Here is a 6429-nt window from a genome sequence, read left to right on the forward strand (position 1 = left end):
CTCTGCCGCCAGGCTCCCGGCCGCGCCGCCGGCCGCCGCCGATGCTCCGCCGCCCGCTAATCTCGCCGGTTGCCGCCCCGGTCAGATCCGGGCAGGAGCGCCCGGATCCGCCTCGCTCCGACCCCGCCGGCCGCCTCTCCGGTCTCCTTCTCCCTCTCCGGCCGCCGTCCTCGCGGATTCGGCGAGATCCGTCGCTGCATCAAAATCCGTGCAGCCCGAGGTTGACCCCGAATTCGTTTAAGTCCCGTATATTGTTGCATTATCATGCCATGTTCATCATGATGTATCTATGCATCCGTAGCTCCGTTTCGTGCGTGTAATATGTCAAATTGTTCGTCTCGACGAGTACTTCATTTTTTTCCATTGCATCATATTCATTTGAGTTCATCTTGATGCCCGAAATGCTGTTGGAAGAGTGCATGTTGATGTTAATTTGCTGAAACTATTATAACTTGCTCATTTGTCATTTTTTGCCATGATTGATGTGTGCATCCTATGAGGTTGATGTCTACATGTGTTTTGATCTATGCCATGCCATCTTTCCAGTGGTGCCATCCTTGTATTTTCGTGAGTTGTGTGTTGAGTGCATCAAGCTTGCTAAGTAGGGTATTTGCTGTTGCTGTTTTGCTAGGCTGAATCTGTTATTTCGTGATGCTATATAAACATGTTGCTACTAATCATTCTATGCATAATCTGGAGATATTCTATAAACATGTTTTGATCTACATGTCATCCTCTAACAATACATGCCCCTGGTTGCATTTATAGGTTGCTGTAGCTTGTTCGTATCTTGCTCCAAAGTTGCTAAATAATGTTGCTGTCAACCTGTTAACATGAAGTTTAATGTTTTCATGATTGTTTGCTAGTGATCCATGCACCCTATGACCTTGCTCTTGCCATGCTTAGCTTCATAAACATGTCTTCTTACTGTTGGTTGCCTTGCCATGCTATGTATTGCTCTGTGGTGAGTGGTTCAAGCTCACCAACATGCCTACTTATTGTTGTTCCTGCCATGTATGAATCTGTAATATAACTTGCCATGTTTACATGGGTGCCATCATATTTTCTGTGCTTTTTTGACTCATGGTCAGTAACGGACTGTTGTTCTATGCATTTAGTAGTATCATGCCATACCTTTGTTTGCCATGATAAGTTCCTGTAACATGTTGTTTGATAGCTCTAAACATTGCAACCTGATGTTATTTCTGCTAAAGTCTGAAACTGTTATTATTTGCCATCTTACCATGTGTTTTGGAGCATGATCTAGTGTTTTCTGGAGATAGGTCAGTGTTCATGTTTTGTTATGCTTTACCAGTACTTCATGCCAATGCTTTTTGTTCTTATGTTGGGGTGCTGTAGCATATTGTTTTGATGCTTGCAATATGCCTAGTTGCTGTTTTGGACAGATTGTTGTTATGACTTGTATAGTGTGTGTGTGTTGAACCGTTGCTCCGTTTTGAGTGTGCTCTATATGAAACTTGCTTGATTTTGCAAGTAGTTTCATATCATCATGTTGCATCCATGTTTGGGAGTGTTTTATTGATGTTTGTATGCATTTTGCATCAATGCCATGCTTAACTTGTTTTGCTCATATCTTCTAGCCCGTAGCTCCGAATCTAATGAACTTTATATGTAACTTGACTAGAATTTCGTGGAGATGCTCTTGGTGCTCTTTAACTTGCTGTTTAACAACTTCAACTTAATGTTTATTCAGTTCTGGACCAATTTCGAAATATGCATATGAGGACTTACCAGAGTTGTTATATGTTGTTGCCGGCCTCATTTAAACTTGCTTTGATGTGTTGTTCTTGTTTGCATCATCTCTTGCCATGAGTAGCTTCATGTAGCTGGGTCATGCATCATGCTTGTTGTGCATCATGCCTTGTTCATGTGTGGGGTGTTTATCATGTTGTGTGCTTCTTCTCGATAGTTCCCGTTTCGTTGCGATCGTGAGGATTCGTTCGTCTACGTGTGGTTCGTCTTCGTGGCTTCATCTTCTTCATGGACTCGTTCTTCTTCCTAGCGGGATTTCAGGCAAGATGACCGCTACCCTGGATCTCACTACTATCATTGCTATGCTAGTTGCTTCGTTCTATCGCTTTGCTTCGCTACCTATCTTTTGCTCTTCAAGCCTCCCAAATTGCCATGAACCTCTAACCTTTGACACCATTCCTAGCAAACCATTGATTGGCTATGTTACCGCTTTGCTCAGCCCCTCTTATAGCATTGTTAGTTGCAGGTGAAGTTGAAGATTGCTCCATGGTGGACAGGGTTGTGTTGGGATATCACAATATCTCTTATATTATTAATGCATCTATATACTTGGTAAAGGGAAGAAGGCTCGGCCTTATGCCTGGTGTTTTGTTCCACTCTTGCCGCCCTAGTTTCCGTCATACCGGTGTTATGTTCCCGGTTTTTGCGTTCCTAACGCGGTCGGGTGATTTATGGGACCCCCCTGACAGTTCGCTTTGAATAAAACTTGTCCAGCAAGGCCCAACCTTGGTTTTACCATTTGCCTCACCACCACCTATACCCTTCCCTTGGGTCGGCCAACCCGAGGGTCATCTTTATTTTTAGCCCCCCCGGGCCAGTGCTTGTCTAAGTGCTGGTCCAAACCGAGCAGCCTGCGGGGCCCCCTGGGAAACTCGAGGTCTGGTTTTACTCGTAGCTTGACTTATCCGGTGTTGCCCTGAGAACGAGATATGTGCAGCTCCTATCGGGATTGTCGGCGCATCGGGCGGCTTTGCTGGTCTTGTTTTACCATTGTCGAAATGTCTTGTAAACCGGGATTTCGAGACTGATCGGGTCTTCCTGGGAGAAGGAATATCCTTCCTTGATCGCGAGAGCTTATCATGGGCTAAGTTGGGACACCCCTGTAGGGTATAAACTTTTGAGAGCCGTGCCCGCGGTTATGTGGCAGATGGGAATTTGTTAATGTCCGGTTGTAGATAACTTGACACCAGATCCGAATTAAAACGCATCAACCGCGTGTGTAGCCGTGATGGTCTCTTCTCGGCGGAGTCCGGGAAGTGAACATGGTTTTGGGTTATGCTTGATGTAAGTAGGAGTTCAGGATCACCTCTTGATCATTGCTAGCTTCACGACCGTTCCGTTGCTTCTTTTCTCGCTCTTATTTGCGTATGTTAGCCAACATATCATGCTTAGCCGCTGCTGCAACCTCACCACTTTATCCCTTCCTTTCCCATTAAGCTTTGCTAGTCTTGATACCCATGGTAATGGGATTGCTGAGTCCTCGTGGCTCACAGATTACTACAACAACAGTTGCAGGTACAGGTTATGCGATGATCATGACGCGAGAGCGATGTTTACTTGTTTGGAGTTCTTCTTCTGCTTCTTCTTCGATCAGGGGTAGGTTCCAGGTCGGCAGCCTGGGCTAGCAGGGTGGATGTCGTTTGAATTTCTGTTTGTGTTTCATCCGTAGTCGGATGGTGCTCTTTTGTAAGATGATGTTGTATTCATGTGGCATTGTATGCCTTTTGTATGTATCCCCATCTATTATGTAATGTTGATGTAATGATATCCACCTTGCAAAAGCGTCTTCAAGATGCGCTTCTATCCTTGGTGGGACCTTCGAGTTCCTTTAGGATAGGGTCGCATCTTGGGCGTGACAAGTTGGTATCAGAGCCTCGACCGACCTTAGGAGCCCCCCTTGATTGATCGTGTAGTTGGCCGTTGTTGAGTCTAGAAGAAAACTGTTTTCAGAGTCTAGTTATATCGGAGAGTAGGAATTCTTTTTACTCCTCTGCCCCTTCGTCGCTCTGGTGAGGATTCTTGACGTAGGTGTTTTGATTTACTCCTCTTCCCCTTCAAAATTTTCTTTAGGTTCACGCAGTTGGTTTTCCGGTAGTTGTTCCTCAGCTCTTTTTATCCGGTGCATTTCTCGTCAAGTTGACTCGAGCCTCTTCATCTTTGAGTTCAATCCTCAGTTGTTTTTTTTCCCACCCGCCCTACCCTTTTTCTTCTCGGAACCGGAGTCCGTAATCGAGTATCCATCCTACTCATGCGAAGTCTTTGCTTTCTTTCCTCAATGATGTCAACCGGTGTTTTTCTCTCCAAGATATTCGTTGGTTCTCCCTTCCAGGTGCTTTTGTTTTCATTCGTGTGGAGTCCCTTCAGTCTTCCCTCAATTATTTCAACCGGCGATTTCTCTTTTGTTTGGCATTCTTCATCTCTTTACTTCTCCGGTTGACTCAATTCAAGTTCTTTGGGTTGGCTATATTCTTTTCCTTGGATCAAGTGTTCTCCTTGCTCATTTGCCTCTCGTCGGATTATCCTTCCGGAGTGTTCAAGACATCTCAGGAGATTTGTCTGTGTTTGAATTAATTCAAGGTTGTCACCTCATTCAAATATTTTAATTGTTCCGGTGCATCATCTAACTTTTCAACAATCCTTTCCAACGGTGTTTTCTTCAGTGGGCCCTAACCCACAGGTCTTTTCCCAGGATCTTACCTGACTCTTCTAATTCCCCCGGAGTTATTCTCAAATTCTTTTCAAAGTGTGATGTAAGAATGGATTCCATCAGTCACATGCCTTTTCCAAGATCGCTTTCAAATTCTTTTCATTGTTGGCTCAACCTCTTCGATTCTCATTCTCCCGGAGTATCTCAGTAATTTTGGTGGTGTTTCTCGTTGTCATTTGAAGACCGAAGAAGAGTTTTTCCTCTAAATCTTGTCCGTTCTTCCGAAGTTTCGTGGTTCTAGTTTCATGTTATCCTATCAAATTGTTTCAAGTCATGCAAATTCTTTTCATCCATCCGGAGCATTTCAGGAGTTGCTTTCCCTCTCGATCATCCGGAGGTCATCTTTTCGGAACATTCCTTCGTTCTAAGTTTTTAGCTTCGGTCGTCTCTATATTCTCCAGGTGCTTCGTTCAAGTATTCTTCAACCAGTTCGCGATCCCGCCATTATCTTGTCTTTTTATTCCTCAAGTATCTTTGTGCTTTTCTAATTCTTCCTAGTGATTAAGTCTCTTTCATCAGTCATTTTCGAATTCTCATGGTGGTTCTTTCAGATTCTTTTCCTTGTTTATCATATTAATCCATTCGTTCTTTTCAATCCTACCGGTGGTTCATGAAGACTTTCTCAAGTTTTGTGCTATTCTCTCCTTAATCCTTTTCAAGAAGAATATGTAGTATGTAAAATCCATTGCTTCTCATCAATTTAATTTGATGAAGGATAAGCATACAATAAATCTTATTCTTATTTCATCCAAGTGAGTAATCCCTTCCTTCAGAGTTTGTTCTTGGTGAATAAATTCTAGTTCCAAGTGTTTTCATCTTTTTTTTTCCGGAGTTCAATTTCCTCAGCCATGTCGTCGGAACCTCCATCTAAATCATCGCAACGCTCTTCTATTCTTTCATCCTTCATTCTATCTCATCATCCTTTTTGTCAACGGAGTTCTTCATGGTGGTTCTTCATGATTTAATTCATTCTTCAAGAGTTCATCAAGTTTCATTCCATCTTCTTAAGTTCATGTTCTAATCCTCCCATTTTCAGCCGGAGTGCTACCTAAATTCTTTCAGTCTTATCCGTTTCTTTTCTCATTCTAACCACTCCGGTTAGAACGAGTGGTTTCTTAGTCTATTTGATTCCGTGAGCTTTCGATTCTTGTCATTCTCGCCGTTCCTCTCTTATTCTTGAGTGCTCTCGATTCTTTGATTCTTCTCTTGAGTTCTTATTTCACCTCATCCCTTTTCCCTTCCGTCTCGGTCCTAAAATCTCGGGACGAGATCTCTTGTTAGTGGAGGAGTGTTGTAACGCCCCGGATTCGATGCGCCAGGTGTCCGCCAGTTATTCGCCGTCTTAGCCATGTCATTTGCTTGCGTGTTGCATTTTATCATATCATCATGTGCATCTCATTTTGCATACGTGTTCGCCTCATGCATCCGAGCACTTTCCCCGTTGTCCGTTTTGCAATCTGGCACTCCTATGTCCTCCGGCGTCCCCCTCTTGTCTCTTTTCGTGTGCGGGTGTTAAACTTTCTCGAAATGGCCCGAGGTTTGCCAAGCGGCCTTGGTATAGCACTGGTAGACCGCCTGTCAAGTTTCGTGCCATTTGGAGGTCGTTTGATACTCCAATGGTTAACCGGGTAACCGTAAAGGCCTCTTTTGTTGCAGCCCAACACCCCTTCCAATGTGGCCCAAAACCCATCCTAACCCCCTCCATGCTCTCGGTCGTTCGATCACGATCGCGTGGCCGAAAACCGCTCCTCATTTGGACTCTCCTAACTCCTTCTACCTATATAAACACCCTCTCCCCCAAAATTCGCGGATGAATCCCCCCTAACCCTAGCTTCTTCCTCCTCCCGTAGCCGGACGCGTCCGCCCCCGCCGGACATGTCCGCGCCGCCGCCCGCAGCCAATCCGAGCTCGCCACGTGGCGCGCCGCCGCCACCCTCCACCGCCGGCCC

The sequence above is a fragment of the Triticum dicoccoides genome, chromosome 6B (genome assembly GCF_002162155.2).
Source record: "Triticum dicoccoides isolate Atlit2015 ecotype Zavitan chromosome 6B, WEW_v2.0, whole genome shotgun sequence".
Taxonomy (NCBI): Eukaryota; Viridiplantae; Streptophyta; class Magnoliopsida; order Poales; family Poaceae; genus Triticum; species Triticum dicoccoides.